The sequence below is a fragment of the Chiloscyllium plagiosum genome, chromosome 4, assembly GCF_004010195.1.
Source record: "Chiloscyllium plagiosum isolate BGI_BamShark_2017 chromosome 4, ASM401019v2, whole genome shotgun sequence".
Classification (NCBI taxonomy): Eukaryota; Metazoa; Chordata; class Chondrichthyes; order Orectolobiformes; family Hemiscylliidae; genus Chiloscyllium; species Chiloscyllium plagiosum.
In genome coordinates, this window is record NC_057713.1 from 137822984 (window position 1) to 137836237 (window position 13254).

A 13254-nucleotide genomic window follows, 5' to 3' on the forward strand; every position below is an offset into this window, starting at 1 on the left:
CTCCACCCCCCCGACCTATCACCTTCATCCGCTCCCCCACTCACCTATTGTACTCTATGCTACTTTCTCCTCACCCCTACCCTCCTCTCATTTATCTCTCCACCCTTCAGGCTCTCTGCCTGTATTCATGATGAAGGGCTTTTGCCCGTAACGTCGATTTTACTGCTCCTTGGATGCTGCCTGAACTGCTGTGCTCTTCCAGCAACATTCTAATCTAGACTTTGTTTCCAGCATCTGCAGTCATTGTTTTTACCCATGCTGATATTAACCAGAGAGCAGTCTATATCAGACCTGGTATTGTACAAGATAGGGTTAACAACCTTAGTGTAGGTTCTCCTAGGGAGGAGGGACCATAATATTATTGAACTTTACGTTCAGTTTCGGGGGAGGGGAAAGAGAGTAAGTCCTTGACATATTTTAACAAAAAACTTAAACAAGGGCAATTATGAGGGCAGGAAATCAGAGCTGGCTAAAGTGAAATGGCATATTTAGTTTAAAGGCTAGGTCAATGGAGATGCATTGGCAGACAGTTAAGGGGATATTTCAGAATTCAAGAAAGAAATATTCGAGTGAGTTAAAAAAAAGAACCATCCATAGTTAACTAGAAACGTTAGAAATAGTTTCAAAAAAATCATATTGTAGTGCAAAGACAGAAGGCAGAGCAGAAAATTTGAAATAATATAAAAAGAACAAAGTCTAAGAAATGAACAAGGAGATGAAAACAATAAGAGAAAGCTAGCCAGAAATATAAAAGCAGGGAACAGTTTCTGCAAGTATTTTCAGAACGAAAATCATTACTGTGAATGCTGGTCCTACAGAAAGAGAGACTGGAAATAATAATGAAAAATAAAATAGCAGATGAATTGAACAGATATTTTACACAGTTCTTCACAACAGAATGTGCAAATAATTTGAAAGAAACAAACTTGCAGGGTTACATGGATAGTGTGAGAGAATAGAACCAGTTTGACTAACTTAGAGAGAACAAGCTCTTAAATGGGCTGAAAGGTCTGTTCCGGTGATGTTATGGCTATTAGTCTGTTCATGTGTTGGCAGCTCTTGTTGCTCTTGCGCAAGCAGTCACTAATTGTCAACCTCTCCCTATGCTTCCTTTCCTCATCTGCTCATGCCCAAATCCTTCTCCAAGCTCCAATCCCTCAGTTTGCTCTCTCTCTACTGGCCTCAGTCCCTGTCACTTTCCAACTTGTCTGCAATTCCGCAAACCTCATTCTACTGTTACTTTTGCCCCTTCCCGCTCCAAGTATTCTAATAACCAATACTCTCCCTGTTCCATCTCTAAAGACTGCCCCTTCAGCTCCACAGAGTCTCTCAGCTTTCTGCTGACTGTTTCCATGCACCCCGAAACAATGGCCTACCATTCTGCAGCAGCAAGGGATGATGTCATGGAGTCAGTGGCTTCTCTACAGTGTGTGCAGTTCTGAGAGAGTGGGGGCAGGACAGTGACTGTTAAATGTTTAAAGCCTTATGCTGTTCTAAAGTAGGAGGGTTAGCAATCCTCAGGGATAATGTAAACCATGGTATTTGAATGGCTGATGCACTGCAATTATAAGTGACATACTTTCGACTATTCACTAAATTAGCACCAACTATTCCATTTCACTGTTTGCTATATCAAATATAAACTGCTTATTTTTAGGCTGACATGTTAAATGGCTTGGCTCCAGCCAGTTTAAATGCCTATGAATTGTTGGTTTCCTGTTAGTCTGGAAAGGTTGTAGAGAAAGGCTGCAACATTCAGAAGCTAAACCAGAATAAGCAGCCAGAATGAGGGGAGAACAGTCAATTTAAAGCCAGTTGATTTTACGCACGTGATGCAATTTCAGCCCACTAATGCATCAAGACCAACATGCACGAAATCATTGGTTGATTTTACGAGCCGGATTTCATGCTCCCCTGCCAGGGCTCGGGTTCGGATTTGGAGAGTGTGTGCCTGCTGTCCCATATAAAGTTGTACAAGGGGCAGGGGAGAGGAATTGTGTGTGTGTGTGTGTGTGTGTTTATTTTTTGGGGGGGGGGAGTTGGTGAAGAGTTGAGGCCCTTTGAGTCACTTATTATTCCAAATAATAACCACATAAGAGTCTTTTCCTTCCATACTAGTATTTTGCCTGTGGCAGAATGGTCCATGACATGCAAAGTATCCAGCAAACACCTACTCTCAGGCAATGGGGGAAACTAGGCCCTTCACAGTCATATGGGGTGTCAACAAATCCGGTTTAACCTTCTCCCTTTGCTTCTTAAACATGACCCCGCAGTCACTTGTCTGTAGTCCCAGGAGCAGGTGTAACACCCATCTGATGCCACTGGGATCAGTCAACTGGATTGACTGGCAGCTCTCATGGGCAGGATGTCCTCCTGAGAAAGGAGGAAAGTCTCAACATTAAAGTGAGTAATGCTGTTCCAGAGGCCAGACATCACGATAGTGGGTCAGCCCTCACCTCAACAGCTCAGTCATGGTTCCCCACAAAATTTACTCTGTGCTGCAAATGAGTTGTTTGTTTCTTGACACATGCTCTACAACAGAATTCACATTTCCATTACTACAAAACTGTAATCATTAAAGAAACCAATGGAATTTTTCCAAATTCTTTGTTTTTACATAGTTATTTGCTGTACTGTACAGTTATTTGGGGTTCACTCTTAAATTGTCACCTTCAGATGTCAAAATTAAGACTTTTGTGGAGTTTTGCCTTTACTGAAGAATCAAAATTATTGTTCTTGTTTGAAATTTTTTGAATGCTAATACAAATTGATGCTCAATTTATTCAACATTAAATCCAAGTTTATGGATGGAACAATGTATGATTTTTTTTTACTGGGCCCCAAGGGTTTAATCTAAAACTAATTCTTTGCCTAATTGCAACAGTAAGTGATCAACCAACATATAACTGTTATGAAAAGGAAATTACTGAGAGAGGAGAGACCAGGCTGTGGAAAGACCTACAAACAAGAATGAGAATTTTACAGTCAAGATGTTGCTTGACTTGGAGCGAATGTAGGTCAGCAATCGGAGAGTTTGTTATGGATTGCGATTTGCTTTGGGTCAGTACAGGGCCAAATTTCTGGTGACTTCCAATTTTTTAGATTTTTTTTAGATTACTTACAGCATGGAAACAGGCCCTTCGGCCCAACAAGTCCACACCAACCCGCTGAAACGCAACCCACCCAGACCCACTCCCCTACATTTACCCTTTCACCTTACACTATGGGCAATTTAGCATGGCCAATTCACCTAACCTACACATTTTTGGACTGTGGGAGGAAACCTGAGCACCCGGAGGAAACCCACGCAGACATGGGAGAATGTGCAAACTCCACACAGTCAGTCGCCTGGGGTAGAACATGGGAGACTAGCTAAGAGTGTGTTGGAATAGTTGAATCTAGGGCCATAGAGTCCTACAGCACGGAGACAAGCCCTTTGGCCCAAACTGGTCCATCCACACTCACCTCGTTTCCCTGCACTTGGCCAATATCCTTCTAAACCCTTCCTATCCACATATCTGACCGAATGCCTTTTAAATGTTGTTAATGTACCTACTTCAACCAATTCTGCTGGCAGCTCATTCCATATGAGTACCACCTTCTGTGCAAAAAAGTTGCCCCTCAGGTTTCCTTTTATTCTTTCCCCTCTAATCTAATGCCCTCTAGTCCTTGATTCCCCATCCCTGGGAAAAAGACCTGAATGCATTCACCCGATTCATGCCTCTCATGATCTTATACACTTCTATAAGATCCCCCATAGTCTCCAATGCTCTAAAAGAAAAAAGTCTTAACTTGTCCAACCTCTCCCCATAACTCAGTCTCTTGAGGCATCCTTGTAAATTTCTTCTGTATTCTTTCCAGTTTAATAACATCCTTCCTGTAACAAGGTGATCAAAATTGAACACAGTACTCCAAGTGTTGCCTCACCAACGTCCTGCACAAATGCAACATAATATCACAACTTCAATACTCAGTGCCCTGACTGATAAAGGCCAGTGTGCCAAAAGCTTTCTTCATTGCCCTTCTACCTGTGACTCCACTTTAAGAGAAACATGCACCGGAACTCCAAGGTCCCTCTGTTCCACTACATTACGTAAGGCCCTACCATTCACCATGAAACTCCTGTCTTGATTTGACTTTCCAAAATGCAGGACCTCACACTTATCTACATTAAACTCCATTTGCCATTTCTCGGTTCACTTCGCCAGCTGATCAGGGTTCTGCTGCAATTTCTGATAAACTTCCTCTTGATATTGCCTATTTTGGTGTCATCTGCAAACTTAATAACCACGCCTAGAAGTAACTAAGGCATGAATGAGGGTTTCAATAACTGAAAAGCTGAGCCAAGTGTTAAGTCAAGTAATGTTAGGTAGGACGAAACAAACAGACATAAATGATGGTGTGAATTTTAATTCATCCTGAGATCAAGTATGACTTCAATTCTATAAATAGACTATTTTAGATTAGATTAGATTAGATTACATACAGTGTGGAAACAGGCCCTTCGGCCCAACAAGTCCACACCGACCCGCCGAAGCGCAACCCACCCATACCCCTACATTTACACCTTACCTAACACTACGGGCAATTTAGCATGGCCAATTCACCTGACCCACACGTCTTTGGACTATGGGAGGAAACCGGAGCACCCGGAGGAAACCCACGCAGACACGGGGAGAACGTGCAAACTCCACACAGTCAGTCGCCCGAGGCGGGAATTGAACCCAGGTCTCTGGCGCTGTGAGGCAGCAGTGCTAACCACTGTGCCACCGTGTCAGAGAAGACTCTGGAGCACACAGAGGGGATGACATTGAGAACAGGACCTGAAAATAACAAATTCAAAGTAATTAAATTCAACCCAAATGTTAGATTCTGCTGTCTGCAGAGTGGTACTACTCCTCATCAAAACTCCCGAAACCAAAACAGGAGGTACTGGAAATAATGTTCATTTTTCCCCCAAAGTAAAGTCTGAATTTCTTTTTCCCCCTTTGTAAATTGAATTTTATTGATTCTTATCCTCTCCAGAGATCAAATTCAGACTGGTATAGAACATCGTGGTAATGTTTGTCTTTCAATAACTTACCCGACTGATTCTGTTTTTTTGTAAGCCTCAACATGACTGTTGAATCACTGATCAGATCCTCCAGTTTGTCCAGTCCATGATATTTACAAATACTCTTCATATAAGAAAAAAAGGTTTAACTCAGAACAGACTTTATCTGTAACAGAGGTCTGTAAAGAAAATATGTATATTGGGCTATAAAACAGAATTCACTTCTATAAATTTTAAGGAGGGGAACGTGGATGCAAAATGGAGACATTTCAGAGTAAAATATCAACAGTGAAAGCCAGCAATGCAATCCAGCATTACTTTAAGTTACTTTTCCTTGAAGCATCAAACTGGGTGCAACAGAAGCATAAAAAACAACTTTCAGGAAATCTCCTCATGCTTTAAATTGGAGTTAAGTAGTTCCTTGCCGTATCTAATTCAGTGAATCCAATCTTTATTCACAGAGCAGAAATGAGCCAAGATTAAATTTTAAAGTCTCAAATTAAATGTATCTTCCTAGTATTAATTGCTGGCACAAAAACAGAAATTGCTGTATAAGCTCAGGTCTGGCAGCATCTGTGGAGAGAAATCAGAGTTAATGTTTCAGGTCCAGCGACTTCACTGAATTCTGAGGAAGAGTCACTGGATCTGAAACGTTCACTCTGATTTCTCACCACAGATGCTGCCAGACCTGCTGAGCTTTCCTAGTAGGTTATGTTTTTGTTTTTGATTTCCAGCATCCACAGTTCTTTCAGTTTTAATTAGTTGTAGATACTTCTATGGAAGAATATGGCAAGGAAGAACGATTTATTAAACTGCACTATAAACAAACCCAGCTTTGGAAAAAAGTTCTATTACTAATAATTCAAAATCCATCACTACACTCCCTCAAACTAAATTACTGCAGACACTGTAGGCCCATTCGGCCCCTTGAACATATTCTACCACTGGATAAGATCATGGTTGATTTGATTGAGACCTCAACTTCCATTTACTTGCCTGCCCCCATAATCATTGATTTCCTCAAAATCTAACTCTGCCTTTACTGCATATGTGGTAGTTGGTTAGCTCAGTTGACTGAATGGCTGGTTTATGATTTAGAATGACACTAACAGCATGGTGGACACCAACAAGTGTCACATTTCATTTAAACAATTAGATTTCTAGTTTAAGAACATCCTTCATGGCTTGTCTGTAGTTAAACCAAGTAGTTTAACTGGTCAAACTATAAACTTAATTCAATACCTATTCAACCACTAACAGTTTAAAGTACTGTCCACACTTAGAATTTTAAAATGTTAACTCAGCTGCCTGTTCACCTCTTAAAGCTGTGAACACCCAACAACTTCCAGAGACTGAAAATTCATTTTAAAAATCAGCACACACCTCCTTCCATCTCCACATCAAAATTCCAAGGTTTGCTTGTACATAGCCAAATTCCATCCTTGTCACTTGATGTGACAGTGAAACCTGTCGATGTTTCTACAGAGCAGATGACTTGCACCCAAGTTTCAACTGCTAAGTCAGCGTTTACTAAAGTAACTAACTGAATAATAGTAATTTAACTAAAGTAATCAATACCCATTCACTTTCAGTTGATTGGCAGACAACTGCTGCTGTCAGGTAGTTTCTGCTAACAGGGCTTCTTAAAATTTAAAAGTGCTGGCTGTTTATGTCAGAATCTGACAGCTTAAATTAAACCTTGAGAAAATATTTCCAGAATTAATCTCACCCACATCAAATTCCGAAGTTATTACTCATACCCGTTGCAGAAATTAGGTTCCTACTGATGCTACATTTTCACTATCCACTTGGGTAACAGTCAACCTTTGCTAGAACCAATCACATTACAGTCAATATTGTGAAATATAAATGGTTTCCTCATTCCTTTCTGGCTTCAGCATTTCCAACGGAATGCTATACAGTGTGCCATCTAGCAGTCGCTTAGGACATTCCTCCAAATGCTCCTCACAATCGACACTATGAATAGAAAATCAAAATTGAACTTCAACCAGGTAAGCCAATTTAATGGAGAAAGTGCCTGAAGAAGGGCTCATGCCCGAAACATCGATTCTCCTGCTCCTTGGATGCTGCCTGACCTGCTGCGCTTTTCCAGTAACACATTTTAATGTCCAAATAGAAAAGGAATGACACCCTGGAACCACACTGAAACAGGATTTACAAATTCTTTACATCCACTGAACTACTTAGAAAATAAAATACAGGAAGAAGTGATTCTGTTCATCACTGCTGCATTTCAGCATTCAGTTGGATTCAATGCTTTGGTTTCTGCTGCTTTACTGTGACATTATTGAGCATTTTAAGTGAAGGTGGCAGGGTAGTGGTGATATCACTGGACTAGTAATCCAGAACCCCAGTTCTGAGGTCATGGGTTTGAATCCCACCATGATGGATGATGTGTGAATTCAATAAAAAAAGGGATTAAAAAGTTGGGTTAATGGTAACTATGTAAGTATTGCTGTCATAAAAACCCTTGAGGAGAAAGTGAGGACTGCAGAAGTTGGAGATCAGAGCCGAAAATGTGTTGCTGGAAAAGCGCAGCAGGTCAGGCAGCATCCAAGGAGCGGAGAGGTCAGGAAGAAGATTGCAGGTTAGGAAGGCGGTGCTGAGTTCGAGGGATTTGACTGAGACAAGGTGGGGGGAGGGGAAATGAGGAAACTGGAGAAATCTGAGTTCATCCCTTGTGGTTGGAGGGTACAGAGGCGGAAGATGAGGCGTTCTTCCTCCAACCGTCATGTTGCTATGGTCTGGTGATGGAGGATTCCAAGGACCTGCATGTCCTTGGTGGAGTGGGAGGGGGAGTTGAAGTGTTGAGCCATGGGGTGGTTGGGTTGATTGGTCCGGGTGTCCCAGAGGTGTTCTCTGAAACGTTCCGCAAGTAGGTGGCCTGTCTCCCCAATGTAGAGGAGGCCACATCGGGTGCAGCGGATGCAATAAATGATGTGTGTGGAGGTGTAGGTGAATTTGTGGCGGATATGGAAGGATCCCTTGGGGCCTTGGAGGGAAGTAAGGGGGGAGGTGTGGGCGCAAGTAATAAAAACCCATCTGGTTTACTAGTGTCCTTTAGGGTAGGAAATCCTTTTCTTGCCTGGCCTACACCTGACTCCAGAACTATGGCAATATAGTTGACTTTTAATTGCCTTCTGGACAAATAAAAATTGACAGTGAGTGCCTAAATCCCAATTATGAATAAAGTAAACACTCATGTGCTTTATGCAATGATGTTTTTATACATTTAATTCTCACTCATTTAACATACAATCCATTAGCCCGATTTATTCAAGAATATTTCAAGTACACATTATCTTTACCATTGATTATTTTATACACCATGACTAAAGGGAGATCATTGTAATTTATTTTGTGCATTTCTAAAATAAGTTAAAATAAAAGTTGACTTCACTTTTCCTATTCATTCAGGATGCAAGGTTCCGGGTGTTAATTTCATTATGTATTGTCAAAGAATTGGCAAATATTTGGATTATATGATCACTTTTTATTTTAAACAGGATGTGAAACACTTAGGTGCAGTGGGTACTCTGCACCACAGAAGTGATGTTATATCCCTGAAGAAACTGTAATGCAAATTTACAACAATTAATTCACACCTGGTAGCTATGATACACAGCAGAAAGCATATAAACTAGTCTGGCTTTTGGCATAATGGCAAACACAAAGGGGTGATTTAATACTGTTTGAAATGAGAAAAGGAAGAGTCAAAAAATACACATACACCAATTCAATTGAAGGTAAAGCAAAGACAAGAAACCACAACCAAGAAAACCTGAACTTATGCAAAGAAAAAGATTCCAATGTTTCTTCGTGGAAAGGGATACTGGAGTATGGAATGCTGTGCCACTAACAGTGATCAATGTTACAGCCATAGAGAGTCATAGAGTTCAACAGCATGGAGACACACCCTTTATCCTAACCTGGTCCATGCCGACCATCTGTGCTAACCCCATTTCCCTGCACTTGGCCCATATCCTTCTATACCTTTCCTATCCATGTATTTGTCCAAATGCCTTTCAAATTTTGTTAATGTACCCACCTCAACCACTTCCGCTGGCAACTCATTCCATATGCGTACCACCCTCTGTGTAAAAAAGATGCTCCTCAGATTCTCTCTTATTCATTCCCCTCTAACCTTAAACTGATACCCTCTGGTACTGTATTCATGCCTCGCATGATCTTATACATCTATATAAGATCCCCCTTCAGTCTCCTATGGTCTAAAGAAAAACGTCCTAGCTTGTCCAACTTCTCCCTATAGCTCAGAACGCTGAGTCCTGGAAACATACTTGTAAATTTCTTTTGCATTCTTTCCAGTTTAATAACATCCTTCCTATAACAAGGTGACCAAAACTGAACACAATATTCCAAGTATGGCCGCACTAATTTCCTGCACAACTGCAACATAACTTCTCAGCTTCTATACTCAATGCCCTGACTGATAAAGGCCAGTGTGCCAAAAGCCTTCTTCACTGCCCTATCCACCTGTGACTCCACTTTCAGAGACACATGCACCTGAACTCCAAGGTCCCTTGGTTCCACTATATTACTTAAGGCCCTACCATTCACCATGAAACTCCTACCTTGATTTGACTTTCCAAAATGCAAGACCTCACATTTATCTACATCGAACTCCATTTGCCATTTCTTGGCCCACTTCCCCAGCTGATCAAGGTCCTCCTGCAAATTCTGACAACCTACACTCTATTCATCATACAGTGTATCTGTATTAAAGGGTATTTAAAAAAAATCTAGTGTCCATTTTATTAGGGCAAATTTTCATTTTGAGTTTTGTGCAGTCAAACTGGTGATTTGAGGGTTTTCTTTGTTAGACTTCTATTCAATGGTTTGACGCAGTGGTATTTCCTACCTTCAGAAAAGGAGGGTTTTAGGCAAGCAATATCATCTTGAAGGTCTGATGCTATGGTTGGTGGATAATTTTTAATCTTGTAATAGCCTTAGAGGGAACAGGTTTCATTCAAAGTAAATTGTTTTTTTGTGGGACCTGCCATTTTGTCCTCAGGACAAGGCATAAGCATTAGAGAAAGGCTTAATATTTTTAGACAATACAGCACCTATTACCCCGTTTAGAAGATCCATGTGTGGATACCACATGAGGATAAATATATGTTTGCCTGTAATGTCCTCACAGAAACTTCTGAACCCTAATTTTCTACCTTCTGTTTATATATATCAGGTGATAGATAATTTAAAAATTTCATCCACATGCATGATTTCTAGGTGTTGGAGCCTAAGCATTAGGAGGCTTCCATTTCTAAAAAGCAGGCACTTCAAAGAGGCAACACCCTGGCTCAGTGGTTAGCCCTGCTGCCTCATAGCACGAAGGTCCCAGGTTCAATTCCAGCCTCAGGCGACTGTCTGTGTTGAGTTTGCACATTCTCCCTGTGTCTGCGTGGGTTTCCTCCCACAGTCCAAAGATGTGTTGGTCAGGTGAATTGGACATGCTAAACTGCCCATAGTGCTAGGTGCATTAGTCAGAGGGAAATGGGTCTCGGTGGGTTGCTCTTTGGAGGATCGGTGTGGACTGGTTGGGCCGAAGGGCCTGTTTCCACACTGTTGGGAATCTAATCTAATCATTTTAGCATTTCTTAAATTAAATTTTCAAGATGCAATTTTCCACTCTCAACATGAATATGCTAAAGGCTCCTGTCTAAGTCTGGACTCCGGTAACTTGGTACAAACAATACAGTTCTTTTGAGCGTTCGTTAAAATCTGCAGTTGCAATTTGAATCTTAAAGGTGCATATGTTGGAGCATCCCTCCTCATAGTGTAGTCTCCAGTAAAGTTGCTTGAATGAACTATTAGTGTCTACGGAATCACACACAGCATTAACATTCAGAAGACCATATCAATTATAGGACAATGAGAAGATTGGGGCAAAATAAAGTGTTCGATATGGCCTAGGTAGTCATTAATAATAATATATTTTCCGACACTGATTTTAAGTTTGCTTTTCCAAAAGTGCTGTTGATATTAATTCAAGATTAAGGAATCAAAGACTACAAAAATGAACTGCGTGTTTTTCCTGTAATTGCATTAATTAATATTTCAGCACTGTACTACTTACATCTAAATTGAATTTTGATAGATATTATCTTTTAATTTAAAAATTTCACAAATAAGTTACTCAACTGGTTTGACCTGTAAATTGCACCAAATCTAACCCCACATTTATAATGCTATGATGGAACACATTTAAATAGTCACCTGACACACCTATGGAAGAAACCACTACATACAGTGGCTCCATTTAAAATGACATTCACTGCTACAACACTTTTCAATTTAATAAATCTACATTCGTTAGTGGCCTTATCAGTCAGACCAGAGTCACCATTAGTATATATTAGGAAATTTAGCTTGCACACTTCTTGTTTTTGTTGTATATAGACCAAAGTTCCCCCAAAAAATAAATAATTGCATGATTTTTAACCTTGAATGAAGCATTTGTATGCCATTGTATACCAACTCTGATAGAAACAGAAGCAGGAGAAAGTGAGGTCTGCAGATGCTGGAGATCAAAGTTGAAACTTTATTGCTGGAACAGCACAGCAGGTCAGGCAGCATCCAGGGAACAGGAGATTCGACGTTTCGGGCACAGGCCCTTCTTCAGGAATGAGCAGAGAGTGTTCAGCAGGAGAAGATAAAAGGTAGGGAGGAGGGACTTGGAGGAGGGGCGTTGGAAATGTGATAGCAGCCTTGTTTCAGAAAAGCATCTTCCCAATTCAATTCTGTCTGCTTCTGATTGCTGCAATTCGTGGTCCGTTCCGCACACTACACTACAGATATCTGGTATATTACCCAAGTGGCCAGTACTTCACATCTGTGCCTTGACAACAGGGAAAGTCCTTCGACAAGACAGTATTATGGTGAAATAAGTGCACATAGGCTGGTATCCCATCATCAAGTCACCCTTTATTTATTTGTGCACAGTACACTGGCTGTGACCAGTCAGCACAGAGTCAGTCCCCTGAACTGAGGAGATTCTAAATCCTCTGTTTAAATTGTTCAGCCAGGGTTTACTGATCGATTGGGGCTGTTAACCCAGGCCAAGGACCTCAATCAACAAGGTCCACCTGTTTCCAATCACTACATATGGGTTAGTCCAATCCTGATCATGAATATTCATTTTCTAGCAAGTGGCTTCATACAGCAAATAGGAAAGGGAATCACAATTGATTTTCTTGTGTCAGATAAACACTAATTTCTCCTGAGATGGAATATAAACAACTTATATTTACATATAATCTTTATGCCCTCTGAGCATTCTAAAACCCTTTCAACAATAACAAGTGTTGAATTGGGTGGCACAGTGGTTAGCACTGTTACCTCACAGCGCCAGAGACCCGGGTTCAATTCCCGCCTCAGGCGACTGACTGTGTGGAGTTTGCACATTCTCCCCGTGTCTGCGTGGGTTTCGTCCAGGTGCTCCGGTTTCCTCCCACAGTCCAAAGATGTGCAGGTCAGGTGAATTGGCCATGCTAAATTGCCCGTAGTGTTAGGTATAGGGGTAAATGTAGGGGTATGGGTGGGTTGCGCTTCGGTGGGTCGGTGTGGACTTGTTGGGCCGAAGGGCCTGTTTCCACACTGTAATGTAATCTAATCTAATCTAATTCTAGTCATTAAGAACATAGAACGTTACAGCACAGTACAGGCCCTTCGGCCCTCGATGTTGCGCCGCCCTGTCATACCAATCTGAAGCCCATCTAACCTACACTATTCCATGTACGTCCATATGTTTGTCCAATTACGACTTAAATGCACTTAAAGTTGGTGAATCTACTACCGTTGCAGGCAAAGCATTCCATACCCTTACTACTCTGAGTAAAGAAACTACTTCTGACATCTGTCTTATATCTATCACCCCTCAATTTAAAGCTATGCCCTCTCATGCTCGCCATCACCATACTTGGAAAAAGGCTCTCCCTGTCCACCCTGTCTAACCCTCTGATTATCTTATATGTCTCTATTAAGTCACCTCTCAACCTTCTTCTCTCCAACGAAAACAACCTCAAGTCCATCAGCCTTTCCTCGTAAGACCTTCCCTCCATACCAGGCAACATCCTAGTAAATCTCCTCTGCACCCTTTCCAAAGCTTCCACATCTTTCTTATAATGTGGTGACCAGAACTGTACACAATACTCCAAGTG

The 13254-nt window shown here is 41.2% G+C and overlaps 1 protein-coding gene across 3 annotated transcripts in view; it reads right to left on the reverse strand.

Moving 5' to 3' along the window:
- fam110b (family with sequence similarity 110 member B) overlaps nt 1-13254 on the reverse strand; it is a 115427-nt gene that overhangs the window by 63426 nt on the left and 38747 nt on the right. Inside the window, exon 1 of one of the 3 annotated variants that reach the window (XM_043689328.1) lies at nt 5084-5100. The exons of the other annotated variants lie outside the window; for them this stretch is intronic. The gene's annotated coding sequence lies outside the window, so the exon portion shown is untranslated. Of the gene's footprint in view, nt 1-5083; nt 5101-13254 lie in introns of those variants that run through there. 3 annotated transcript variants of the gene reach the window in all.